A 26,958-nucleotide genomic window follows, 5' to 3' on the forward strand; every position below is an offset into this window, starting at 1 on the left:
TTTCTACATCTGATAACTCACCATTACCAACACATAAAATTTCTGACTTCTGTTTATTAATTTTAGATCCAGTAGCCTTACTGTATAAATCAAATTCTTTAAAAACTTCTGGTATAGATTCTTTATTACATAAAGATAATGTAGTGTCATCTGCATGCTGATAAATTAATCCCTCTTTTTCACAGTTAGGGACTTTTATACCTTTGATTTTGTCATTTTTAACAATTCTACAATGTAAAGGTTCAGCAGCAAGAACATATAACAATGCACTTATTGGACAACCTTGTCTAATACCATTTTCAATATGAAAATATTTAGTCAAAAAACCATTACATTTTACAGCACTATTAATACCATTATAAAATATTTCAATCCATTTAACAAATCTATCACCAAATCAAAATTTTCTTAACATTTGTAACAAGTATTTATGACTCACTCTGTCAAATGCCTTTTCCTGATCTATTTTCATTATGTACCCTTCAAGTTCATCTTTTTCAATAAGTTCTATAATATCTCTTACATTAGCAATATTATTTGAAATATCTCTACCAATAATACAACATGTTTGATCATTAGATACAATCTTAGGTAATACTACCTTAAATCTTTTTGCCATTATCCTGGCTAATATTTTATAATCAACCTGTAGTAATGAAACAGGTCTATATTTTTTTTAAAGACTTTTTATCACCTTTCTTTTTATAAATAAGACTAATCACTCCACATTTCATAGATCTACCTAAAACACCTTCTTTTTCAATTACATTAAACAAATCAAATAATACATGTCTAAGTTCATTATAAAATTGACAGTAAAACTCAACTGTAAGTCCATCAGATCCTGGACTTTTATTTTTTGACATTTGATTTATTGCTTTACAAATTTCTTCGTGTGAAATATCAGAATCACAAAAGTTACAATCATTATCATCTATTTTTGTATCTACACTATCTAACAATTCTGACATTTTATCATTATCTGTATCTACACATGAGTACAATTCTTTATAAAATTTATATTGTAAATCTAAAATACCTTCAGTAGCATAAACTGATTCATTACTGTCATTTAGTAATTCTTTTATAGAATTATTCTCTTGTTTATATTTTTCCAGATTTAAAAAATACTTTGTATTTTTATCTGACTCAACAGCCCAAATAGCTTTTGATCTGAGTACTGCACCTCTACATTTTTCTAATTCATATGCTGACAATTCAAGTTTCAAACTTTCTAACTTAGCTACATCAATATCTACACCACAAGCAGCCTTTTCACATAAAATATTAATCTGCCTTTCTAATCTATAATAATCTCTTCTGTTTTCTTTTGCCATTTTAGAAGAAAAAATTTGGGAATATCTCTTTATTTTATATTTAAGATTATCCCACCAAATCATTAAATCTTTATTATACAATGCATTTTCTTTTTCATCAGATATAATTTCTTTTACTCTCCTTACATATTCTTCATTATATAATAATGTATTATTGAGGACCCACAATCCAGGACCTCTTTCAATATTACTACAGTTAAAATTCATAATTACAAATGAATGATCACTTAAACTAGTAGTATTATAATATACATTCTGAACATAAGAAGATAACTGTTTATTTACAAGGAAATAATCGATTCTGCTTTGTTGTAATTCTCCATTACAAATTCTTTTCCATGAAAATATTCTAGAACTTTTATTTCTAGTACGCCATACATCATACAAATTGTTATTTTCAATCAAGTCACGTATTCTTTTACATGGTTCATCTATAACATGATTGCTTTTACCACCTCCGTCTAACATAGACAGAGAAGTATTAAAATCCCCACCAATTATTAAGTTATTTAACTTTTCCGTATACTGTTTAACAAAGTTAAAAAATATAACTCTTTCAACAATTACATTTGGAGCATACAATGAAATTACATTTAACAATTGTCCATCTTCTTCATATGTTATATGAATAAATCTGCCATCACAGTCTTTATATACACATTTTATCTTATTTTTAAGATAATTATTCACTAAAACAGCCACACCCCTTCTACCATGTGAGCTGTTACTACAATATATATCACCTTCATATAAGTGTTTTACACTATTTACATAAGCATCATCCCAGAAAGTTTCTTGTAACAATACCATACTAAACTTTCTATCATGAATAATACTTATAAAATTCTCAAAATTAACTACATTCTTTAAACCATTACAATTAAAAGAACAAATTACCACCATTGCAAAAAGAAAAACAATCTTACATATGAACTTATCCATTTTACCTTTTTGTACTGTCAACCACATTTCTTACATTTTTACCACTCAAATTAGGAGCAACTTTGATACTAGATCTCCTTTCAAGTCTCCTCTGTTTTTTTCTTAATTTTTCTGGCCATTTTGGCACTTATAAATTTACTTGTGGTGTCATTTTCACCATCAGAACAGACAAAAGACTCATTTGCATTTGCACCTTCCATGGTGACCTCTTCGTCACCAAAGAAGGTGATTTCATCATCAGAGCAACACTGCTCAATTTCAATTTCATTTTCACTCTCCCCAGTGACAATATTGTCCCCAGGAGGAGCGTCATTAATGGCTATTTTTAACTTTTTGCCATCAGAATGGATGTTTTCATTACCATCTTTAACGTTATCTAGATTCAATATTTCATCCTCTGTTATCTCATTGTTACTTTCTGTATCACTGTCCATCTTTCTCTTTCCGGTTTCCTCCTGAAGGTGGCTTTCTTGTTTATTAAGCTGCACCACATTAACTTCTATCGGAACAGTTGCTATAGAATCAGCATCGCCAACAGATACAGTTTTCTCTGACCAAACATCAGAAATATCTTCGTCTTCATTTTCACCTGGTATCTTTATTATAATTTCCGGATCATTTTCGTTATTCTGTTTGTCGCAAGTACAACGATCGGGGTTTTCTCGGCATGTGTCACATGTACACACACATGGATATTTACGACAGTCTTGACAAGGACAAACACACGGATCACTTTTACAAAAAGCGCAAGTACATATACATGGGTACTTTTCACATTTGAAGCAGGCGCATATACACTCTTTTTTCCCGCAAATGTTACATTTGCACATGCAAATTAGAAACCACAGACATCACAGTTCTTCTTCTTTTTATGTGTCGGAGGTTGATCTCTTCTTGTATCGGAGCTACTTCCACACACGCATAACAACGGTAAATTATGACAATATGTACATTTAATAGCTTTACATTGTCTCTTTGAATGTCCATATTCGCCACACCCGTGGCAAATAAAATACGGACACTGTTTACGCATATGCTCCGGTGACAAACACTCAGAGCAGACCTTCATCTGGTTGTTGTGTACAACACGAAAATATTTCGTATCTGAGCCAACTTTAAAAGGCATTGTCCATGGCAAAGCGAACATACCTTGTAGAAATTTGCATCTCATAAATCTAGTCCCGTCTGCTACTTGCGTTCCAGGTATTGCTCGTCTGTATATAGGAGAAACAATTTTAACCCCTTTTGATACTAATTTACTTCTTATATCTTCATCAGGAATAAACGATGGCAGTTTCATAATAGAAACAACTGTAATATCCGAATGTAACATACTGACTTCATATTCATTATTTGCAATATCAATTCCTTCTTGCACTAGATTGAAAGCAGTCTGCTTACTATCTAATGTTATATCATAAGACATGGCATCATTTTTGACAACAGCTAACACTGAGTTTAATCCAGTGATTGTTTCCACATCTTCGATTACTATTCTTTCACCAATAACATCAGTACGAATTCTTTCAATTCTCACGGTACAATCTCTCTGATACGACTTTTCATCAAGAACATAATTTTGCTTTTAATTATATCCATTCCCAGAACCACGACTACCATTTCTTTGAGATAGACTCGATTTTTTACTATTTTGCTCCATTCCGCCGGAAATTCCGAAAAATTACAAGCAAGCACAGCCCAAATTTGTAAACAAACACTCGAGTGCTCCAAAACGACCCCCCTTTTCCACACGAATGAATCGCCGGATTAGGGGGAAATACAGTTTATAATCACTGTTTCTCTACTTAGAACAATATAGTTTTGTCAATAAATCATAAATAAATCCTTACTGTAATTATCGAATCATAATATCCTGTTGAAACACAGAATTATCCACCGGAGAAATTATGACACTTCCATCCTAGGGCTGCGCTCAATTCCTCATTCTCACAGCCGAACGCGCTAACCAATTGCGCCACAGAGACTCGCATGTCAAACTGTAGAATATTAAGGTAGTGATGTTTTTACCTTGTCATATTGTCATATACTGTATACACCATAAGGATGAATTATATTGACCAATTAATTATAACGGTCTAATCTACACTATCTTATACATATATTGATGTTGTCACATGCAATGCACTCGATCTTCAAAAATTCGACTGCGTTCATTAGCCTTTCATTATTCATTTAAAATCCCCAGTTTGTTTTACCACTAGTCAATTACTAGAACATATCCATAAAAATGTCTTTCAATAGATCGAAAATATGCATAAACTCTTAACAGAACATATCCATAACATAGTCCTCCACCAGAACTGCTATACTATTACACATTTATAAGTCTTTTTGTTGATAACCTTAGGTCTGTCAGTAACAAGATGAGAATAAAACCCTATTTTCTGCTGGCAAAAATTATGCCACGTCCCTGGGTGGGCTCGAACCACCAACCTTTCGGTTAACAGCCGAACGCGCTAACCAATTGCGCCACAGAGACTCGCATGTCAAACTGTAGAATATTAAGGTAGTGATGTTTTTACCTTGTCATATTGTCATATACTGTATACACCATAAGGATGAATTATATTGACCAATTAATTATAACGGTCTAATCTACACTATCTTATACATATATTGATGTTGTCACATGCAATGCACTCGATCTTCAAAAATTCGACTGCGTTCATTAGCCTTTCATTATTCATTTAAAATCCCCAGTTTGTTTTACCACTAGTCAATTACTAGAACATATCCATAAAAATGTTTTTCAATAGATCGAAAATATGCATAAACTCTTAACAGAACATATCCATAACATAGTCCTCCACCAGAACTGCTATACTATTACACATTTATAAGTCTTTTTGTTGATAACCTTAGGTCTGTCAGTAACAAGATGAGAATAAAACCCTATTTTCTGCTGGCAAAAATTATGCCACGTCCCTGGGTGGGCTCGAACCACCAACCTTTCGGTTAACAGCCGAACGCGCTAACCAATTGCGCCACAGAGACTCGCATGTCAAACTGTAGAATATTAAGGTAGTGATGTTTTTACCTTGTCATATTGTCATATACTGTATACACCATAAGGATGAATTATATTGACCAATTAATTATAACGGTCTAATCTACACTATCTTATACATATATTGATGTTGTCACATGCAATGCACTCGATCTTCAAAAATTCGACTGCGTTCATTAGCCTTTCATTATTCATTTAAAATCCCCAGTTTGTTTTACCACTAGTCAATTACTAGAACATATCCATAAAAATGTCTTTCAATAGATCGAAAATATGCATAAACTCTTAACAGAACATATCCATAACATAGTCCTCCACCAGAACTGCTATACTATTACACATTTATAAGTCTTTTTGTTGATAACCTTAGGTCTGTCAGTAACAAGATGAGAATAAAACCCTATTTTCTGCTGGCAAAAATTATGCCACGTCCCTGGGTGGGCTCGAACCACCAACCTTTCGGTTAACAGCCGAACGCGCTAACCAATTGCGCCACAGAGACTCGCATGTCAAACTGTAGAATATTAAGGTAGTGATGTTTTTACCTTGTCATATTGTCATATACTGTATACACCATAAGGATGAATTATATTGACCAATTAATTATAACGGTCTAATCTACACTATCTTATACATATATTGATGTTGTCACATGCAATGCACTCGATCTTCAAAAATTCGACTGCGTTCATTAGCCTTTCATTATTCATTTAAAATCCCCAGTTTGTTTTACCACTAGTCAATTACTAGAACATATCCATAAAAATGTCTTTCAATAGATCGAAAATATGCATAAACTCTTAACAGAACATATCCATAACATAGTCCTCCACCAGAACTGCTATACTATTACACATTTATAAGTCTTTTTGTTGATAACCTTAGGTCTGTCAGTAACAAGATGAGAATAAAACCCTATTTTCTGCTGGCAAAAATTATGCCACGTCCCTGGGTGGGCTCGAACCACCAACCTTTCGGTTAACAGCCGAACGCGCTAACCAATTGCGCCACAGAGACTCGCATGTCAAACTGTAGAATATTAAGGTAGTGATGTTTTTACCTTGTCATATTGTCATATACTGTATACACCATAAGGATGAATTATATTGACCAATTAATTATAACGGTCTAATCTACACTATCTTATACATATATTGATGTTGTCACATGCAATGCACTCGATCTTCAAAAATTCGACTGCGTTCATTAGCCTTTCATTATTCATTTAAAATCCCCAGTTTGTTTTACCACTAGTCAATTACTAGAACATATCCATAAAAATGTCTTTCAATAGATCGAAAATATGCATAAACTCTTAACAGAACATATCCATAACATAGTCCTCCACCAGAACTGCTATACTATTACACATTTATAAGTCTTTTTGTTGATAACCTTAGGTCTGTCAGTAACAAGATGAGAATAAAACCCTATTTTCTGCTGGCAAAAATTATGCCACGTCCCTGGGTGGGCTCGAACCACCAACCTTTCGGTTAACAGCCGAACGCGCTAACCAATTGCGCCACAGAGACTCGCATGTCAAACTGTAGAATATTAAGGTAGTGATGTTTTTACCTTGTCATATTGTCATATACTGTATACACCATAAGGATGAATTATATTGACCAATTAATTATAACGGTCTAATCTACACTATCTTATACATATATTGATGTTGTCACATGCAATGCACTCGATCTTCAAAAATTCGACTGCGTTCATTAGCCTTTCATTATTCATTTAAAATCCCCAGTTTGTTTTACCACTAGTCAATTACTAGAACATATCCATAAAAATGTCTTTCAATAGATCGAAAATATGCATAAACTCTTAACAGAACATATCCATAACATAGTCCTCCACCAGAACTGCTATACTATTACACATTTATAAGTCTTTTTGTTGATAACCTTAGGTCTGTCAGTAACAAGATGAGAATAAAACCCTATTTTCTGCTGGCAAAAATTATGCCACGTCCCTGGGTGGGCTCGAACCACCAACCAATTGCGCCACAGAGACTCGCATGTCAAACTGTAGAATATTAAGGTAGTGATGTTTTTACCTTGTCATATTGTCATATACTGTATACACCATAAGGATGAATTATATTGACCAATTAATTATAACGGTCTAATCTACACTATCTTATACATATATTGATGTTGTCACATGCAATGCACTCGATCTTCAAAAATTCGACTGCGTTCATTAACCTTTCATTATTCATTTAAAATTCCCAGTTTGTTTTACCACTAGTCAATTACTAGAACATATCCATAAAAATGTCTTTCAATAGATCGAAAATATGCATAAACTCTTAACAGAACATATCCATAACATAGTCCTCCACCAGAACTGCTATACTATTACACATTTATAAGTCTTTTTGTTGATAACCTTAGGTCTGTCAGTAACAAGATGAGAATAAAACCCTATTTTCTGCTGGCAAAAATTATGCCACGTCCCTGGGTGGGCTCGAACCACCAACCTTTCGGTTAACAGCCGAACGCGCTAACCAATTGCGCCACAGAGACTCGCATGTCAAACTGTAGAATATTAAGGTAGTGATGTTTTTACCTTGTCATATTGTCATATACTGTATACACCATAAGGATGAATTATATTGACCAATTAATTATAACGGTCTAATCTACACTATCTTATACATATATTGATGTTGTCACATGCAATGCACTCGATCTTCAAAAATTCGACTGCGTTCATTAGCCTTTCATTATTCATTTAAAATCCCCAGTTTGTTTTACCACTAGTCAATTACTAGAACATATCCATAAAAATGTCTTTCAATAGATCGAAAATATGCATAAACTCTTAACAGAACATATCCATAACATAGTCCTCCACCAGAACTGCTATACTATTACACATTTATAAGTCTTTTTGTTGATAACCTTAGGTCTGTCAGTAACAAGATGAGAATAAAACCCTATTTTCTGCTGGCAAAAAATATGCCACGTCCCTGGGTGGGCTCGAACCACCAACCTTTCGGTTAACAGCCGAACGCGCTAACCAATTGCGCCACAGAGACTCGCATATCAAACTGTAGAATATTAAGGTAGTGATGTTTTTACCTTGTCATATTGTCATATACTGTATACACCATAAGGATGAATTATATTGACCAATTAATTATAACGGTCTAATCTACACTATCTTATACATATATTGATGTTGTCACATGCAATGCACTCGATCTTCAAAAATTCGACTGCGTTCATTAGCCTTTCATTATTCATTTAAAATCCCCAGTTTGTTTTACCACTAGTCAATTACTAGAACATATCCATAAAAATGTCTTTCAATAGATCGAAAATATGCATAAACTCTTAACAGAACATATCCATAACATAGTCCTCCACCAGAACTGCTATACTATTACACATTTATAAGTCTTTTTGTTGATAACCTTAGGTCTGTCAGTAACAAGATGAGAATAAAACCCTATTTTCTGCTGGCAAAAATTATGCCACGTCCCTGGGTGGGCTCGAACCACCAACCTTTCGGTTAACAGCCGAACGCGCTAACCAATTGCGCCACAGAGACTCGCATGTCAAACTGTAGAATATTAAGGTAGTGATGTTTTTACCTTGTCATATTGTCATATACTGTATACACCATAAGGATGAATTATATTGACCAATTAATTATAACGGTCTAATCTACACTATCTTATACATATATTGATGTTGTCACATGCAATGCACTCGATCTTCAAAAATTCGACTGCGTTCATTAGTCTTTCATTATTCATTTAAAATCCCCAGTTTGTTTTACCACTAGTCAATTACTAGAACATATCCATAAAAATGTCTTTCAATAGATCGAAAATATGCATAAACTCTTAACAGAACATATCCATAACATAGTCCTCCACCAGAACTGCTATACTATTACACATTTATAAGTCTTTTTGTTGATAACCTTAAGTCTGTCAGTAACAAGATGAGAATAAAACCCTATTTTCTGCTGGCAAAAATTATGCCACGTCCCTGGGTGGGCTCGAACCACCAACCTTTCGGTTAACAGCCGAACGCGCTAACCAATTGCGCCACAGAGACTCGCATGTCAAACTGTAGAATATTAAGGTAGTGATGTTTTTACCTTGTCATATTGTCATATACTGTATACACCATAAGGATGAATTATATTGACCAATTAATTATATATCATTTAAAATCCCCAGTTTGTTTTACCACTAGTCAATTACTAGAACATATCCATAAAAATGTCTTTCAATAGATCGAAAATATGCATAAACTCTTAACAGAACATATCCATAACATAGTCCTCCACCCGAACTGCTATACTATTACACATTTATAAGTCTTTTTGTTGATAACCGTAGGTCTGTCAGTAACAAGATGAGAATAAAACCCTATTTTCTGCTGGCAAAAATTATGCCACGTCCCTTGGTGGGCTCGAACCACCAACCTTTCGGTTAACAGCCGAACGCGCTAACCAATTGCGCCACAGAGAATCGCATTTCAAACTGTAGAATAATAAGGTAGTGATGTTTTTACCTTGTCATATTGTCATATACTGTATACACCATAAGGATGAATTATATTGACCAATTAATTATAACGGTCTAATCTACACTATCTTATACATATATTGATGTTGTCACATGCAATGCACTCGATCTTCAAAAATTCGACTGCGTTCTTTAGCCTTTCATTATTCATTTAAAATCCCCAGTTTGTTTTACCACTAGTCAATTACTAGAACATATCCATAAAAATGTCTTTCAATAGATCGAAAATATGCATAAACTCTTAACAGAACATATCCATAACATAGTCCTCCACCAGAACTGCTATACTATTACACATTTATAAGTCTTTTTGTTGATAACCTTAGGTCTGTCAGTAACAAGATGAGAATAAAACCCTATTTTCTGCTGGTAAAAATTATGCCACGTCCCTGGGTGGGCTCGAACCACCAACCTTTCGGTTAACAGCCGAACGCGCTAACCAATTGCGCCACAGAGACTCACATGTCAAACTGTAGAATATTAAGGTAGTGATGTTTTTACCTTGTCATATTGTCATATACTGTATACACCATAAGGATGAATTATATTGACCAATTAATTATAACGGTCTAATCTACACTATCTTATACATATATTGATGTTGTCACATGCAATGCACTCGATCTTCAAAAATTCGACTGCGTTCATTAGCCTTTCATTATTCATTTAAAATCCCCAGTTTGTTTTACCACTAGTCAATTACTAGAACATATCCATAAAAATGTCTTTCAATAGATCGAAAATATGCATAAACTCTTAACAGAACATATCCATAACATAGTCCTCCACCAGAACTGCTATACTATTACACATTTATAAGTCTTTTTGTTGATAACCTTAGGTCTGTCAGTAACAAGATGAGAATAAAACCCTATTTTCTGCTGGCAAAAATTATGCCACGTCCCTGGGTGGGCTCGAACCACCAACCTTTCGGTTAACAGCCGAACGCGCTAACCAATTGCGCCACAGAGACTCGCATGTCAAACTGTAGAATATTAAGGTAGTGATGTTTTTACCTTGTCATATTGTCATATACTGTATACACCATAAGGATGAATTATATTGACCAATTAATTATAACGGTCTAATCTACACTATCTTATACATATATTGATGTTGTCACATGCAATGCACTCGATCTTCAAAAATTCGACTGCGTTCATTAGCCTTTCATTATTCATTTAAAATCCCCAGTTTGTTTTACCACAAGTCAATTACTAGAACATATCCATAAAAATGTCTTTCAATAGATCGAAAATATGCATAAACTCTTAACAGAACATATCCATAACATAGTCCTCCACCAGAACTGCTATACTATTACACATTTATAAGTCTTTTTGTTGATAACCTTAGGTCTGTCAGTAACAAGATGAGAATAAAACCCTATTTTCTGCTGGCAAAAATTATGCCACGTCCCTGGGTGGGCTCGAACCACCAACCTTTCGGTTAACAGCCGAACGCGCTAACCAATTGCGCCACAGAGACTCGCATGTCAAACTGTAGAATATTAAGGTAGTGATGTTTTTACCTTGTCATATTGTCATATACTGTATACACCATAAGGATGAATTATATTGACCAATTAATTATAACGGTCTAATCTACACTATCTTATACATATATTGATGTTGTCACATGCAATGCACTCGATCTTCAAAAATTCGACTGCGTTCATTAGCCTTTCATTATTCATTTAAAATCCCCAGTTTGTTTTACCACTAGTCAATTACTAGAACATATCCATAAAAATGTCTTTCAATAGATCGAAAATATGCACAAACTCTTAACAGAACATATCCATAACATAGTCCTCCACCAGAACTGCTATACTATTACACATTTATAAGTCTTTTTGTTGATAACCTTAGGTCTGTCAGTAACAAGATGAGAATAAAACCCTATTTTCTGCAGGCAAAAATTATGCCACGTCCCTGGGTGGGCTCGAACCACCAACCTTTCGGTTAACAGCCGAACGCGCTAACCAATTGCGCCACAGAGACTCGCATGTCAAACTGTAGAATATTAAGGTAGTGATGTTTATACCTTGTCATATTGTCATATACTGTATACACCATAAGGATGAATTATATTGACCAATTAATTATAACGGTCTAATCTACACTATCTTATACATATATTGATGTTGTCACATGCAATGCACTCGATCTTCAAAAATTCGACTGCGTTCATTAGCCTTTCATTATTCATTTAAAATCCCCAGTTTGTTTTACCACTAGTCAATTACTAGAACATATCCATAAAAATGTCTTTCAATAGATCGAAAATATGCATAAACTCTTAACAGAACATATCCATAACATAGTCCTCCACCAGAACTGCTATACTATTACACATTTTATAAGTCTTTTTGTTGATAACCTTAGGTCTGTCAGTAACAAGATGAGAATAAAACCCTATTTTCTGCTGGCAAAAATTATGCCACGTCCCTGGGTGGGCTCGAACCACCAACCTTTCGGTTAACAGCCGAACGCGCTAACCAATTGCGCCACAGAGACTCGCATGTCAAACTGTAGAATATTAAGGTAGTGATGTTTTTACCTTGTCATATTGCATATCTAACTAAGTCAGACATCACGTGACTTTTGTGACGTATACTAGCCGCCATTTTGTATTATATTGCCCCATATAAAATGCATAGGTGCTTCAATAAAGTTGAGTTTTCTCATGAACCTGACCCGTTTTCTAACTTTTGCAAATCAATCCTTGATATTCAAACATATTTCTATCAAACAATGTTGGTCCTAACAGTTTAATTTTTGATTAAATTCGGTCACTGGAGTACGTAAAAACATGTACTTTTTCTCGTTATTTCTCCGTTGACTCAATGCTAAATTACCCATACCCATGTCTACTTGTATAACAAATAAAGAAATTCCGTTAATAAAAATAAAACTTTGCAACTCGATTAAGTATATTCAAACATATATCTGGCGAAAAATACTATTTAAAACAGTTTAATTTCTGGGCAATTTCGGTCAAAAATCGATTTAAAAAAGTGAATATTTCGGGATTTTTCAAAATGGCGGATGATGTATATGGAAATGTTGCATCAAATCGAGGATTTGTATAGTAAGACTTTCCTTGATTTAATTTAATTTTCATGTAGAATCTCTGATGTTTCTGTTATTTTCTTTGGTGATATTTCGATATGATTGATTTCAAAATTTATTGATTAAAAAAATATTATTTTAAGTGTGACACGGGAAAATTTTATTTTGACAGATATCCAGGATATACTGTTACCAGAAAATAGTTAACAATAAAATTTATAATAAATTTTTTTCTCTTCTTTTTTTAAAAGGTTTTTTTCCTGTTTTCTGTATAATTTATCTTTCTTTAGAAATATATTTATACATTCCTTTTAGAACAAAAAAATATTTACGTCCCAAGAGAGAAAAAAATCCCAACAATTATTATAGATAAATATTCCATACCTTCAAAATCCCATCACTTGACGAACAGGTGAACTCTGACTTTGGATGTAATGTTACATAACAATATATTGTCAGGTAGACGTGCCAACCAAAAGCAACCAGGTGACATTAAACATCCTGTGTATACATGTATTACCAGAGTTTAAATTTTGTGATATACAAAAGTTTTCATAACTGTACAAATAAATATCTTCTCTTCCCCGTGTCAAACCAGAAGAAGTATGTATCATAATAAACTTAAAGAAAATATGAATATTATAAAAAAAAATCTTTAAAAAAATAATTTTTGCTTTAAAAGATAATCAAACTAATATTTATGTTTCTTTATTTTGTATTATTTCGTAAAAAATTAAACGAGATTTCATTGAATATGATTTTATTATTTATTTTTTTAATTCAATATTTTAAGCAAAATCCAGGCATTCAATAAATCGATATAAAGTTAAACTTGTGTTAAAAATTTTGTTATTGTATACATTTCAACAAAGACATATAATACAATTGCTCTGATCAAGGACGTATAACTAATATACGTCCTTGCTCTGATTTCAACAACATTGTATACCCGACAATATTTATCGACAGAGTTATCGGTCCTGAATAGGACTGATATAGTTGGGTATGTCATATACTGTATACACCATAAGGATGAATTATATTGACCAATTAATTATAACGGTCTAATCTACACTATCTTATACAAATATTGATGTTGTCACATGCAATGCACTCGATCTTCAAAAATTCGACTGCGTTCATTAGCCTTTCATTATTCATTTAAAATCCCCAGTTTGTTTTACCACTAGTCAATTACTAGAACATATCCATAAAAATGTCTTTCAATAGATCGAAAATATGCATAAACTCTTAACAGAACATATCCATAACATAGTCCTCCACCAGAACTGCTATACTATTACACATTTATAAGTCTTTTTGTTGATAACCTTAGGTCTGTCAGTAACAAGATGAGAATAAAACCCTATTTTCTGCTGGCAAAAATTATGCCACGTCCCTGGGTGGGCTCGAACCACCAACCTTTCGGTTAACAGCCGAACGCGCTAACCAATTGCGCCACAGAGACTCGCATGTCAAACTGTAGAATATTAAGGTAGTGATGTTTTTACCTTGTCATATTGTCATATACTGTATACACCATAAGGATGAATTATATTGACCAATTAATTATAACGGTCTAATCTACACTATCTTATACATATATTGATGTTGTCACATGCAATGCACTCGATCTTCAAAAATTCGACTGCGTTCATTAGCCTTTCATTATTCATTTAAAATCCCCAGTTTGTTTTACCACTAGTCAATTACTAGAACATATCCATAAAAATGTCTTTCAATAGATCGAAAATATGCATAAACTCTTAACAGAACATATCCATAACATAGTCCTCCACCAGAACTGCTATACTATTACACATTTATAAGTCTTTTTGTTGATAACCTTAGGTCTGTCAGTAACAAGATGAGAATAAAACCCTATTTTCTGCTGGCAAAAATTATGCCACGTCCCTGGGTGGGCTCGAACCACCAACCTTTCGGTTAACAGCCGAACGCGCTAACCAATTGCGCCACAGAGACTCGCATGTCAAACTGTAGAATATTAAGGTAGTGATGTTTTTACCTTGTCATATTGTCATATACTGTATACACCATAAGGATGAATTATATTGACCAATTAATTATAACGGTCTAATCTACACTATCTTATACATATATTGATGTTGTCACATGCAATGCACTCGATCTTCAAAAATTCGACTGCGTTCATTAGCCTTTCATTATTCATTTAAAATCCCCAGTTTGTTTTACCACTAGTCAATTACTAGAACATATCCATAAAAATGTCTTTCAATAGATCGAAAATATGCATAAACTCTTAACAGAACATATCCATAACATAGTCCTCCACCAGAACTGCTATACTATTACACATTTATAAGTCTTTTTGTTGATAACCTTAGGTCTGTCAGTAACAAGATGAGAATAAAACCCTATTTTCTGCTGGCAAAAATTATGCCACGTCCCTGGGTGGGCTCGAACCACCAACCTTTCGGTTAACAGCCGAACGCGCTAACCAATTGCGCCACAGAGACTCGCATGTCAAACTGTAGAATATTAAGGTAGTGATGTTTTTACCTTGTCATATTGTCATATACTGTATACACCATAAGGATGAATTATATTGACCAATTAATTATAACGGTCTAATCTACACTATCTTATACATATATTGATGTTGTCACATGCAATGCACTCGATCTTCAAAAATTCGACTGCGTTCATTAGCCTTTCATTATTCATTTAAAATCCCCAGTTTGTTTTACCACTAGTCAATTAGTAGAACATATCCATAAAAATGTCTTTCAATAGATCGAAAATATGCATAAACTCTTAACAGAACATATCCATAACATAGTCCTCCACCAGAACTGCTATACTATTACACATTTATAAGTCTTTTTGTTGATAACCTTAGGTCTGTCAGTAACAAGATGAGAATAAAACCCTATTTTCTGCTGGCAAAAATTATGCCACGTCCCTGGGTGGGCTCGAACCACCAACCTTTCGGTTAACAGCCGAACGCGCTAACCAATTGCGCCACAGAGACTCGCATGTCAAACTGTAGAATATTAAGGTAGTGATGTTTATACCTTGTCATATTGTCATATACTGTATACACCATAAGGATGAATTATATTGACCAATTAATTATAACGGTCTAATCTACACTATCTTATACATATATTGATGTTGTCACATGCAATGCACTCGATCTTCAAAAATTCGACTGCGTTCATTAGCCTTTCATTATTCATTTAAAATCCCCAGTTTGTTTTACCACTAGTCAATTACTAGAACATATCCATAAAAATGTCTTTCAATAGATCGAAAATATGCATAAACTCTTAACAGAACATATCCATAACATAGTCCTCCACCAGAACTGCTATACTATTACACATTTTATAAGTCTTTTTGTTGATAACCTTAGGTCTGTCAGTAACAAGATGAGAATAAAACCCTATTTTCTGCTGGCAAAAATTATGCCACGTCCCTGGGTGGGCTCGAACCACCAACCTTTCGGTTAACAGCCGAACGCGCTAACCAATTGCGCCACAGAGACTCGCATGTCAAACTGTAGAATATTAAGGTAGTGATGTTTTTACCTTGTCATATTGTCATATACTGTATACACCATAAGGATGAATTATATTGACCAATTAATTATAACGGTCTAATCTACACTATCTTATACATATATTGATGTTGTCACATGCAATGCACTCGATCTTCAAAAATTCGACTGCGTTCATTAGCCTTTCATTATTCATTTAAAATCCCCAGTTTGTTTTACCACTAGTCAATTACTAGAACATATCCATAAAAATGTCTTTCAATAGATCGAAAATATGCATAAACTCTTAACAGAACATATCCATAACATAGTCCTCCACCAGAACTGCTATACTATTACACATTTATAAGTCTTTTTGTTGATAACCTTAGGTCTGTCAGTAACAAGATGAGAATAAAACCCTATTTTCTGCTGGCAAAAATTATGCCACGTCCCTGGGTGGGCTCGAACCACCAACCTTTCGGTTAACAGCCGAACGCGCTAACCAATTGCGCCACAGAGACTCGCATGTCAAACTGTAGAATATTAAGGTAGTGATGTTTTTACCTTGTCATATTGTCATATACTGTATACACCATAAGGATGAATTATATTGACCAATTAATTATAACGGTCTAATCTACACTATCTTATACATATATTGATGTTGTCACATGCAATGCACTCGATCTTCAAAAATTCGACTGCGTTCATTAGCCTTTCATTATTCATTTAAAATCCCCAGTTTGTTTTACCACTAGTCAATTACTAGAACATATCCATAAAAATGTCTTTCAATAGATCGAAAATATGCATAAACTCTTAACAGAACATATCCATAACATAGTCCTCCACCAGAACTGCTATACTATTACACATTTATAAGTCTTTTTGTTGATAACCTTAGGTCTGTCAGTAACAAGATGAGAATAAAACCCTATTTTCTGCTGGCAAAAATTATGCCACGTCCCTGGGTGGGCTCGAACCACCAACCTTTCGGTTAACAGCCGAACGCGCTAACCAATTGCGCCACAGAGACTCGCATGTCAAACTGTAGAATATTAAGGTAGTGATGTTTTTACCTTGTCATATTGTCATATACTGTATACACCATAAGGATGAATTATATTGACCAATTAATTATAACGGTCTAATCTACACTATCTTATACATATATTGATGTTGTCACATGCAATGCACTCGATCTTCAAAAATTCGACTGCGTTCATTAGCCTTTCATTATTCATTTAAAATCCCCAGTTTGTTTTACCACTAGTCAATTACTAGAACATATCCATAAAAATGTCTTTCAATAGATCGAAAATATGCATAAACTCTTAACAGAACATATCCATAACATAGTCCTCCACCAGAACTGCTATACTATTACACATTTATAAGTCTTTTTGTTGATAACCTTAGGTCTGTCAGTAACAAGATGAGAATAAAACCCTATTTTCTGCTGGCAAAAATTATGCCACGTCCCTGGGTGGGCTCGAACCACCAACCTTTCGGTTAACAGCCGAACGCGCTAACCAATTGCGCCACAGAGACTCGCATGTCAAACTGTAGAATATTAAGGTAGTGATGTTTTTACCTTGTCATATTGTCATATACTGTATACACCATAAGGATGAATTATATTGACCAATTAATTATAACGGTCTAATCTACACTATCTTATACATATATGGATGTTGTCACATGCAATGCACTCGATCTTCAAAAATTCGACTGCGTTCATTAGCCTTTCATTATTCATTTAAAATCCCCAGTTTGTTTTACCACTAGTCAATTACTAGAACATATCCATAAAAATGTCTTTCAATAGATCGAAAATATGCATAAACTCTTAACAGAACATATCCATAACATAGTCCTCCACCAGAACTGCTATACTATTACACATTTATAAGTCTTTTTGTTGATAACCTTAGGTCTGTCAGTAACAAGATGAGAATAAAACCCTATTTTCTGCTGGCAAAAATTATGCCACGTCCCTGGGTGGGCTCGAACCACCAACCTTTCGGTTAACAGCCGAACGCGCTAACCAATTGCGCCACAGAGACTCGCATGTCAAACTGTAGAATATTAAGGTAGTGATGTTTTTACCTTGTCATATTGTCATATACTGTATACACCATAAGGATGAATTATATTGACCAATTAATTATAACGGTCTAATCTACACTATCTTATACATATATTGATGTTGTCACATGCAATGCACTCGATCTTCAAAAATTCGACTGCGTTCATTAGCCTTTCATTATTCATTTAAAATCCCCAGTTTGTTTTACCACTAGTCAATTACTAGAACATATCCATAAAAATGTCTTTCAATAGATCGAAAATATGCATAAACTCTTAACAGAACATATCCATAACATAGTCCTCCACCAGAACTGCTATACTATTACACATTTATAAGTCTTTTTGTTGATAACCTTAGGTCTGTCAGTAACAAGATGAGAATAAAACCCTATTTTCTGCTGGCAAAAATTATGCCACGTCCCTGGGTGGGCTCGAACCACCAACCTTTCGGTTAACAGCCGAACGCGCTAACCAATTGCGCCACAGAGACTCGCATGTCAAACTGTAGAATATTAAGGTAGTGATGTTTTTACCTTGTCATATTGTCATATACTGTATACACCATAAGGATGAATTATATTGACCAATTAATTATAACGGTCTAATCTACACTATCTTATACATATATTGATGTTGTCACATGCAATGCACTCGATCTTCAAAAATTCGACTGCGTTCATTAGCCTTTCATTATTCATTTAAAATCCCCAGTTTGTTTTACCACTAGTCAATTACTAGAACATATCCATAAAAATGTCTTTCAATAGATCGAAAATATGCATAAACTCTTAACAGAACATATCCATAACATAGTCCTCCACCAGAACTGCTATACTATTACACATTTATAAGTCTTTTTGTTGATAACCTTAGGTCTGTCAGTAACAAGATGAGAATAAAACCCTATTTTCTGCTGGCAAAAATTATGCCACGTCCCTGGGTGGGCTCGAACCACCAACCTTTCGGTTAACAGCCGAACGCGCTAACCAATTGCGCCACAGAGACTCGCATGTCAAACTGTAGAATATTAAGGTAGTGATGTTTTTACCTTGTCATATTGTCATATACTGTATACACCATAAGGATGAATTATATTGACCAATTAATTATAACGGTCTAATCTACACTATCTTATACATATATTGATGTTGTCACATGCAATGCACTCGATCTTCAAAAATTCGACTGCGTTCATTAGCCTTTCATTATTCATTTAAAATCCCCAGTTTGTTTTACCACTAGTCAATTACTAGAACATATCCATAAAAATGTCTTTCAATAGATCGAAAATATGCATAAACTCTTAACAGAACATATCCATAACATAGTCCTCCACCAGAACTGCTATACTATTACACATTTATAAGTCTTTTTGTTGATAACCTTAGGTCTGTCAGTAACAAGATGAGAATAAAACCCTATTTTCTGCTGGCAAAAATTATGCCACGTCCCTGGGTGGGCTCGAACCACCAACCTTTCGGTTAACAGCCGAACGCGCTAACCAATTGCGCCACAGAGACTCGCATGTCAAACTGTAGAATATTAAGGTAGTGATGTTTTTACCTTGTCATATTGTCATATACTGTATACACCATAAGGATGAATTATATTGACCAATTAATTATAACGGTCTAATCTACACTATCTTATACATATATTGATTATGTCACATGCAATGCACTCGATCTTCAAAAATTCGACTGCGTTCATTAGCCTTTCATTATTCATTTAAAATCCCCAGTTTGTTTTACCACTAGTCAATTACTAGAACATATCCATAAAAATGTCTTTCAATAGATCGAAAATATGCATAAACTCTTAACAGAACATATCCATAACATAGTCCTCCACCAGAACTGCTATACTATTACACATTTATAAGTCTTTTTGTTGATAACCTTAGGTCTGTCAGTAACAAGATGAGAATAAAACCCTATTTTCTGCTGGCAAAAATTATGCCACGTCCCTGGGTGGGCTCGAACCACCAACCTTTCGGTTAACAGCCGAACGCGCTAACCAATTGCGCCACAGAGACTCGCATGTCAAACTGTAGAATATTAAGGTAGTGATGTTTTTACCTTGTCATATTGTCATATACTGTATACACCATAAGGATGAATTATATTGACCAATTAATTATAACGGTCTAATCTACACTATCTTATACATATATTGATGTTGTCACATGCAATGCACTCGATCTTCAAAAATTCGACTGCGTTCATTAGCCTTTCATTATTCATTTAAAATCCCCAGTTTGTTTTACCACTAGTCAATTAGTAGAACATATCCATAAAAATGTCTTTCAATAGATCGAAAATATGCATAAACTCTTAACAGAACATATCCATAACATAGTCCTCCACCAGAACTGCTATACTATTACACATTTATAAGTCTTTTTGTTGATAACCTTAGGTCTGTCAGTAACAAGATGAGAATAAAACCCTATTTTCTGCTGGCAAAAATTATGCCACGTCCCTGGGTGGGCTCGAACCACCAACCTTTCGGTTAACAGCCGAACGCGCTAACCAATTGCGCCACAGAGACTCGCATGTCAAACTGTAGAATATTAAGGTAGTGATGTTTTTACCTTGTCATATTGTCATATACTGTATACACCATAAGGATGAATTATATTGACCAATTAATTATAACGGTCTAATCTACACTATCTTATACATATATTGATGTTGTCACATGCAATGCACTCGATCTTCAAAAATTCGACTGCGTTCATTAGCCTTTCATTATTCATTTAAAATCCCCAGTTTGTTTTACCACTAGTCAATTACTAGAACATATCCATAAAAATGTCTTTCAATAGATCGAAAATATGCATAAACTCTTAACAGAACATATCCATAACATAGTCCTCCACCAGAACTGCTATACTATTACACATTTATAAGTCTTTTTGTTGATAACCTTAGGTCTGTCAGTAACAAGATGAGAATAAAACCCTATTTTCTGCTGGCAAAAATTATGCCACGTCCCTGGGTGGGCTCGAACCACCAACCTTTCGGTTAACAGCCGAACGCGCTAACCAATTGCGCCACAGAGACTCGCATGTCAAACTGTAGAATATTAAGGTAGTGATGTTTTTACCTTGTCATATTGTCATATACTGTATACACCATAAGGATGAATTATATTGACCAATTAATTATAACGGTCTAATCTACACTATCTTATACATATATTGATGTTGTCACATGCAATGCACTCGATCTTCAAAAATTCGACTGCGTTCATTAGCCTTTCATTATTCATTTAAAATCCCCAGTTTGTTTTACCACTAGTCAATTACTAGAACATATCCATAAAAATGTCTTTCAATAGATCGAAAATATGCATAAACTCTTAACAGAACATATCCATAACATAGTCCTCCACCAGAACTGCTATACTATTACACATTTATAAGTCTTTTTGTTGATAACCTTAGGTCTGTCAGTAACAAGATGAGAATAAAACCCTATTTTCTGCTGGCAAAAATTATGCCACGTCCCTGGGTGGGCTCGAACCACCAACCTTTCGGTTAACAGCCGAACGCGCTAACCAATTGCGCCACAGAGACTCGCATGTCAAACTGTAGAATATTAAGGTAGTGATGTTTTTACCTTGTCATATTGTCATATACTGTATACACCATAAGGATGAATTATATTGACCAATTAATTATAACGGTCTAATCTACACTATCTTATACATATATTGATGTTGTCACATGCAATGCACTCGATCTTCAAAAATTCGACTGCGTTCATTAGCCTTTCATTATTCATTTAAAATCCCCAGTTTGTTTTACCACTAGTCAATTACTAGAACATATCCATAAAAATGTCTTTCAATAGATCGAAAATATGCATAAACTCTTAACAGAACATATCCATAACATAGTCCTCCACCAGAACTGCTATACTATTACACATTTATAAGTCTTTTTGTTGATAACCTTAGGTCTGTCAGTAACAAGATGAGAATAAAACCCTATTTTCTGCTGGCAAAAATTATGCCACGTCCCTGGGTGGGCTCGAACCACCAACCTTTCGGTTAACAGCCGAACGCGCTAACCAATTGCGCCACAGAGACTCGCATGTCAAACTGTAGAATATTAAGGTAGTGATGTTTTTACCTTGTCATATTGTCATATACTGTATACACCATAAGGATGAATTATATTGACCAATTAATTATAACGGTCTAATCTACACTATCTTATACATATATGGATGTTGTCACATGCAATGCACTCGATCTTCAAAAATTCGACTGCGTTCATTAGCCTTTCATTATTCATTTAAAATCCCCAGTTTGTTTTACCACTAGTCAATTACTAGAACATATCCATAAAAATGTCTTTCAATAGATCGAAAATATGCATAAACTCTTAACAGAACATATCCATAACATAGTCCTCCACCAGAACTGCTATACTATTACACATTTATAAGTCTTTTTGTTGATAACCTTAGGTCTGTCAGTAACAAGATGAGAATAAAACCCTATTTTCTGCTGGCAAAAATTATGCCACGTCCCTGGGTGGGCTCGAACCACCAACCTTTCGGTTAACAGCCGAACGCGCTAACCAATTGCGCCACAGAGACTCGCATGTCAAACTGTAGAATATTAAGGTAGTGATGTTTTTACCTTGTCATATTGTCATATACTGTATACACCATAAGGATGAATTATATTGACCAATTAATTATAACGGTCTAATCTACACTATCTTATACATATATTGATGTTGTCACATGCAATGCACTCGATCTTCAAAAATTCGACTGCGTTCATTAGCCTTTCATTATTCATTTAAAATCCCCAGTTTGTTTTACCACTAGTCAATTACTAGAACATATCCATAAAAATGTCTTTCAATAGATCGAAAATATGCATAAACTCTTAACAGAACATATCCATAACATAGTCCTCCACCAGAACTGCTATACTATTACACATTTTATAAGTCTTTTTGTTGATAACCTTAGGTCTGTCAGTAACAAGATGAGAATAAAACCCTATTTTCTGCTGGCAAAAATTATGCCACGTCCCTGGGTGGGCTCGAACCACCAACCTTTCGGTTAACAGCCGAACGCGCTAACCAATTGCGCCACAGAGACTCGCATGTCAAACTGTAGAATATTAAGGTAGTGATGTTTTTACCTTGTCATATTGCATATCTAACTAAGTCAGACATCACGTGACTTTTGTGACGTATACTAGCCGCCATTTTGTATTATATTGCCCCATATAAAATGCATAGGTGCTTCAATAAAGTTGAGTTTTCTCATGAACCTGACCCGTTTTCTAACTTTTGCAAATCAATCCTTGATATTCAAACATATTTCTATCAAACAATGTTGGTCCTAACAGTTTAATTTTTGATTAAATTCGGTCACTGGAGTACGTAAAAACATGTACTTTTTCTCGTTATTTCTCCGTTGACTCAATGCTAAATTACCCATACCCATGTCTACTTGTATAACAAATAAAGAAATTCCGTTAATAAAAATAAAACTTTGCAACTCGATTAAGTATATTCAAACATATATCTGGCGAAAAATACTATTTAAAACAGTTTAATTTCTGGGCAATTTCGGTCAAAAATCGATTTAAAAAAGTGAATATTTCGGGATTTTTCAAAATGGCGGATGATGTATATGGAAATGTTGCATCAAATCGAGGATTTGTATAGTAAGACTTTCCTTGATTTAATTTAATTTTCATGTAGAATCTCTGATGTTTCTGTTATTTTCTTTGGTGATATTTCGATATGATTGATTTCAAAATTTATTGATTAAAAAAATATTATTTTAAGTGTGACACGGGAAAATTTTATTTTGACAGATATCCAGGATATACTGTTACCAGAAAATAGTTAACAATAAAATTTATAATAAATTTTTTTCTCTTCTTTTTTTAAAAGGTTTTTTTCCTGTTTTCTGTATAATTTATCTTTCTTTAGAAATATATTTATACATTCCTTTTAGAACAAAAAAATATTTACGTCCCAAGAGAGAAAAAAATCCCAACAATTATTATAGATAAATATTCCATACCTTCAAAATCCCATCACTTGACGAACAGGTGAACTCTGACTTTGGATGTAATGTTACATAACAATATATTGTCAGGTAGACGTGCCAACCAAAAGCAACCAGGTGACATTAAACATCCTGTGTATACATGTATTACCAGAGTTTAAATTTTGTGATATACAAAAGTTTTCATAACTGTACAAATAAATATCTTCTCTTCCCCGTGTCAAACCAGAAGAAGTATGTATCATAATAAACTTAAAGAAAATATGAATATTATAAAAAAAAATCTTTAAAAAAATAATTTTTGCTTTAAAAGATAATCAAACTAATATTTATGTTTCTTTATTTTGTATTATTTCGTAAAAAATTAAACGAGATTTCATTGAATATGATTTTATTATTTATTTTTTTAATTCAATATTTTAAGCAAAATCCAGGCATTCAATAAATCGATATAAAGTTAAACTTGTGTTAAAAATTTTGTTATTGTATACATTTCAACAAAGACATATAATACAATTGCTCTGATCAAGGACGTATAACTAATATACGTCCTTGCTCTGATTTCAACAACATTGTATACCCGACAATATTTATCGACAGAGTTATCGGTCCTGAATAGGACTGATATAGTTGGGTATGTCATATACTGTATACACCATAAGGATGAATTATATTGACCAATTAATTATAACGGTCTAATCTACACTATCTTATACATATATTGATGTTGTCACATGCAATGCACTCGATCTTCAAAAATTCGACTGCGTTCATTAGCCTTTCATTATTCATTTAAAATCCCCAGTTTGTTTTACCACTAGTCAATTACTAGAACATATCCATAAAAATGTCTTTCAATAGATCGAAAATATGCATAAACTCTTAACAGAACATATCCATAACATAGTCCTCCACCAGAACTGCTATACTATTACACATTTATAAGTCTTTTTGTTGATAACCTTAGGTCTGTCAGTAACAAGATGAGAATAAAACCCTATTTTCTGCTGGCAAAAATTATGCCACGTCCCTGGGTGGGCTCGAACCACCAACCTTTCGGTTAACAGCCGAACGCGCTAACCAATTGCGCCACAGAGACTCGCATGTCAAACTGTAGAATATTAAGGTAGTGATGTTTTTACCTTGTCATATTGTCATATACTGTATACACCATAAGGATGAATTATATTGACCAATTAATTATAACGGTCTAATCTACACTATCTTATACATATATTGATGTTGTCACATGCAATGCACTCGATCTTCAAAAATTCGACTGCGTTCATTAGCCTTTCATTATTCATTTAAAATCCCCAGTTTGTTTTACCACTAGTCAATTACTAGAACATATCCATAAAAATGTCTTTCAATAGATCGAAAATATGCATAAACTCTTAACAGAACATATCCATAACATAGTCCTCCACCAGAACTGCTATACTATTACACATTTATAAGTCTTTTTGTTGATAACCTTAGGTCTGTCAGTAACAAGATGAGAATAAAACCCTATTTTCTGCTGGCAAAAATTATGCCACGTCCCTGGGTGGGCTCGAACCACCAACCTTTCGGTTAACAGCCGAACGCGCTAACCAATTGCGCCACAGAGACTCGCATGTCAAACTGTAGAATATTAAGGTAGTGATGTTTTTACCTTGTCATATTGTCATATACTGTATACACCATAAGGATGAATTATATTGACCAATTAATTATAACGGTCTAATCTACACTATCTTATACATATATTGATGTTGTCACATGCAATGCACTCGATCTTCAAAAATTCGACTGCGTTCATTAGCCTTTCATTATTCATTTAAAATCCCCAGTTTGTTTTACCACTAGTCAATTACTAGAACATATCCATAAAAATGTCTTTCAATAGATCGAAAATATGCATAAACTCTTAACAGAACATATCCATAACATAGTCCTCCACCAGAACTGCTATACTATTACACATTTATAAGTCTTTTTGTTGATAACCTTAGGTCTGTCAGTAACAAGATGAGAATAAAACCCTATTTTCTGCTGGCAAAAATTATGCCACGTCCCTGGGTGGGCTCGAACCACCAACCTTTCGGTTAACAGCCGAACGCGCTAACCAATTGCGCCACAGAGACTCGCATGTCAAACTGTAGAATATTAAGGTAGTGATGTTTTTACCTTGTCATATTGTCATATACTGTATACACCATAAGGATGAATTATATTGACCAATTAATTATAACGGTCTAATCTACACTATCTTATACATATATTGATGTTGTCACATGCAATGCACTCGATCTTCAAAAATTCGACTGCGTTCATTAGCCTTTCATTATTCATTTAAAATCCCCAGTTTGTTTT

The 26,958-nt window shown here is 33.9% G+C and overlaps 36 non-coding genes across 36 annotated transcripts; all 36 read right to left on the reverse strand.

The window, feature by feature from the left end:
* Positions 1-4,705: 4,705 nt before the first annotated feature.
* Positions 4,706-4,779, reverse strand: Trnan-guu (transfer RNA asparagine (anticodon GUU)). The gene has a single exon. It is a non-coding gene; the product is annotated as a tRNA-Asn (tRNA).
* A 441-nt stretch (positions 4,780-5,220) lies between these two features.
* Trnan-guu (transfer RNA asparagine (anticodon GUU)) lies at positions 5,221-5,294 on the reverse strand. Its single transcript has one exon. It is a non-coding gene; the product is annotated as a tRNA-Asn (tRNA).
* Positions 5,295-5,735: 441 nt separating this feature from the next.
* Trnan-guu (transfer RNA asparagine (anticodon GUU)) lies at positions 5,736-5,809 on the reverse strand. Its single transcript has one exon. It is a non-coding gene; the product is annotated as a tRNA-Asn (tRNA).
* A 441-nt stretch (positions 5,810-6,250) lies between these two features.
* Trnan-guu (transfer RNA asparagine (anticodon GUU)) lies at positions 6,251-6,324 on the reverse strand. The gene has a single exon. It is a non-coding gene; the product is annotated as a tRNA-Asn (tRNA).
* A 441-nt stretch (positions 6,325-6,765) lies between these two features.
* Trnan-guu (transfer RNA asparagine (anticodon GUU)) lies at positions 6,766-6,839 on the reverse strand. Its single transcript has one exon. It is a non-coding gene; the product is annotated as a tRNA-Asn (tRNA).
* Positions 6,840-7,767: 928 nt separating this feature from the next.
* On the reverse strand, positions 7,768-7,841 carry Trnan-guu (transfer RNA asparagine (anticodon GUU)). The gene has a single exon. It is a non-coding gene; the product is annotated as a tRNA-Asn (tRNA).
* Positions 7,842-8,282: 441 nt separating this feature from the next.
* Trnan-guu (transfer RNA asparagine (anticodon GUU)) lies at positions 8,283-8,356 on the reverse strand. Its single transcript has one exon. It is a non-coding gene; the product is annotated as a tRNA-Asn (tRNA).
* A 441-nt stretch (positions 8,357-8,797) lies between these two features.
* On the reverse strand, positions 8,798-8,871 carry Trnan-guu (transfer RNA asparagine (anticodon GUU)). Its single transcript has one exon. It is a non-coding gene; the product is annotated as a tRNA-Asn (tRNA).
* A 441-nt stretch (positions 8,872-9,312) lies between these two features.
* On the reverse strand, positions 9,313-9,386 carry Trnan-guu (transfer RNA asparagine (anticodon GUU)). The gene has a single exon. It is a non-coding gene; the product is annotated as a tRNA-Asn (tRNA).
* Positions 9,387-10,246: 860 nt separating this feature from the next.
* Positions 10,247-10,320, reverse strand: Trnan-guu (transfer RNA asparagine (anticodon GUU)). The gene has a single exon. It is a non-coding gene; the product is annotated as a tRNA-Asn (tRNA).
* Positions 10,321-10,761: 441 nt separating this feature from the next.
* On the reverse strand, positions 10,762-10,835 carry Trnan-guu (transfer RNA asparagine (anticodon GUU)). Its single transcript has one exon. It is a non-coding gene; the product is annotated as a tRNA-Asn (tRNA).
* A 441-nt stretch (positions 10,836-11,276) lies between these two features.
* Positions 11,277-11,350, reverse strand: Trnan-guu (transfer RNA asparagine (anticodon GUU)). The gene has a single exon. It is a non-coding gene; the product is annotated as a tRNA-Asn (tRNA).
* Positions 11,351-11,791: 441 nt separating this feature from the next.
* On the reverse strand, positions 11,792-11,865 carry Trnan-guu (transfer RNA asparagine (anticodon GUU)). The gene has a single exon. It is a non-coding gene; the product is annotated as a tRNA-Asn (tRNA).
* Positions 11,866-12,307: 442 nt separating this feature from the next.
* Trnan-guu (transfer RNA asparagine (anticodon GUU)) lies at positions 12,308-12,381 on the reverse strand. Its single transcript has one exon. It is a non-coding gene; the product is annotated as a tRNA-Asn (tRNA).
* A 1,949-nt stretch (positions 12,382-14,330) lies between these two features.
* On the reverse strand, positions 14,331-14,404 carry Trnan-guu (transfer RNA asparagine (anticodon GUU)). Its single transcript has one exon. It is a non-coding gene; the product is annotated as a tRNA-Asn (tRNA).
* Positions 14,405-14,845: 441 nt separating this feature from the next.
* On the reverse strand, positions 14,846-14,919 carry Trnan-guu (transfer RNA asparagine (anticodon GUU)). The gene has a single exon. It is a non-coding gene; the product is annotated as a tRNA-Asn (tRNA).
* Positions 14,920-15,360: 441 nt separating this feature from the next.
* On the reverse strand, positions 15,361-15,434 carry Trnan-guu (transfer RNA asparagine (anticodon GUU)). The gene has a single exon. It is a non-coding gene; the product is annotated as a tRNA-Asn (tRNA).
* A 441-nt stretch (positions 15,435-15,875) lies between these two features.
* On the reverse strand, positions 15,876-15,949 carry Trnan-guu (transfer RNA asparagine (anticodon GUU)). Its single transcript has one exon. It is a non-coding gene; the product is annotated as a tRNA-Asn (tRNA).
* A 442-nt stretch (positions 15,950-16,391) lies between these two features.
* On the reverse strand, positions 16,392-16,465 carry Trnan-guu (transfer RNA asparagine (anticodon GUU)). The gene has a single exon. It is a non-coding gene; the product is annotated as a tRNA-Asn (tRNA).
* Positions 16,466-16,906: 441 nt separating this feature from the next.
* On the reverse strand, positions 16,907-16,980 carry Trnan-guu (transfer RNA asparagine (anticodon GUU)). The gene has a single exon. It is a non-coding gene; the product is annotated as a tRNA-Asn (tRNA).
* A 441-nt stretch (positions 16,981-17,421) lies between these two features.
* On the reverse strand, positions 17,422-17,495 carry Trnan-guu (transfer RNA asparagine (anticodon GUU)). The gene has a single exon. It is a non-coding gene; the product is annotated as a tRNA-Asn (tRNA).
* A 441-nt stretch (positions 17,496-17,936) lies between these two features.
* Trnan-guu (transfer RNA asparagine (anticodon GUU)) lies at positions 17,937-18,010 on the reverse strand. Its single transcript has one exon. It is a non-coding gene; the product is annotated as a tRNA-Asn (tRNA).
* Positions 18,011-18,451: 441 nt separating this feature from the next.
* Positions 18,452-18,525, reverse strand: Trnan-guu (transfer RNA asparagine (anticodon GUU)). The gene has a single exon. It is a non-coding gene; the product is annotated as a tRNA-Asn (tRNA).
* Positions 18,526-18,966: 441 nt separating this feature from the next.
* Trnan-guu (transfer RNA asparagine (anticodon GUU)) lies at positions 18,967-19,040 on the reverse strand. The gene has a single exon. It is a non-coding gene; the product is annotated as a tRNA-Asn (tRNA).
* Positions 19,041-19,481: 441 nt separating this feature from the next.
* On the reverse strand, positions 19,482-19,555 carry Trnan-guu (transfer RNA asparagine (anticodon GUU)). Its single transcript has one exon. It is a non-coding gene; the product is annotated as a tRNA-Asn (tRNA).
* Positions 19,556-19,996: 441 nt separating this feature from the next.
* On the reverse strand, positions 19,997-20,070 carry Trnan-guu (transfer RNA asparagine (anticodon GUU)). The gene has a single exon. It is a non-coding gene; the product is annotated as a tRNA-Asn (tRNA).
* Positions 20,071-20,511: 441 nt separating this feature from the next.
* Positions 20,512-20,585, reverse strand: Trnan-guu (transfer RNA asparagine (anticodon GUU)). The gene has a single exon. It is a non-coding gene; the product is annotated as a tRNA-Asn (tRNA).
* Positions 20,586-21,026: 441 nt separating this feature from the next.
* Trnan-guu (transfer RNA asparagine (anticodon GUU)) lies at positions 21,027-21,100 on the reverse strand. Its single transcript has one exon. It is a non-coding gene; the product is annotated as a tRNA-Asn (tRNA).
* Positions 21,101-21,541: 441 nt separating this feature from the next.
* Trnan-guu (transfer RNA asparagine (anticodon GUU)) lies at positions 21,542-21,615 on the reverse strand. The gene has a single exon. It is a non-coding gene; the product is annotated as a tRNA-Asn (tRNA).
* Positions 21,616-22,056: 441 nt separating this feature from the next.
* Trnan-guu (transfer RNA asparagine (anticodon GUU)) lies at positions 22,057-22,130 on the reverse strand. The gene has a single exon. It is a non-coding gene; the product is annotated as a tRNA-Asn (tRNA).
* Positions 22,131-22,571: 441 nt separating this feature from the next.
* Trnan-guu (transfer RNA asparagine (anticodon GUU)) lies at positions 22,572-22,645 on the reverse strand. Its single transcript has one exon. It is a non-coding gene; the product is annotated as a tRNA-Asn (tRNA).
* A 441-nt stretch (positions 22,646-23,086) lies between these two features.
* Trnan-guu (transfer RNA asparagine (anticodon GUU)) lies at positions 23,087-23,160 on the reverse strand. Its single transcript has one exon. It is a non-coding gene; the product is annotated as a tRNA-Asn (tRNA).
* Positions 23,161-23,602: 442 nt separating this feature from the next.
* On the reverse strand, positions 23,603-23,676 carry Trnan-guu (transfer RNA asparagine (anticodon GUU)). The gene has a single exon. It is a non-coding gene; the product is annotated as a tRNA-Asn (tRNA).
* A 1,949-nt stretch (positions 23,677-25,625) lies between these two features.
* On the reverse strand, positions 25,626-25,699 carry Trnan-guu (transfer RNA asparagine (anticodon GUU)). The gene has a single exon. It is a non-coding gene; the product is annotated as a tRNA-Asn (tRNA).
* Positions 25,700-26,140: 441 nt separating this feature from the next.
* On the reverse strand, positions 26,141-26,214 carry Trnan-guu (transfer RNA asparagine (anticodon GUU)). Its single transcript has one exon. It is a non-coding gene; the product is annotated as a tRNA-Asn (tRNA).
* A 441-nt stretch (positions 26,215-26,655) lies between these two features.
* On the reverse strand, positions 26,656-26,729 carry Trnan-guu (transfer RNA asparagine (anticodon GUU)). Its single transcript has one exon. It is a non-coding gene; the product is annotated as a tRNA-Asn (tRNA).
* Positions 26,730-26,958: the final 229 nt, after the last annotated feature.

The sequence above is a fragment of the Mytilus californianus genome, unplaced genomic scaffold, assembly GCF_021869535.1.
Source record: "Mytilus californianus isolate M0D057914Y unplaced genomic scaffold, xbMytCali1.0.p SCAF_1, whole genome shotgun sequence".
Taxonomy (NCBI): domain Eukaryota; kingdom Metazoa; phylum Mollusca; class Bivalvia; order Mytilida; family Mytilidae; genus Mytilus; species Mytilus californianus.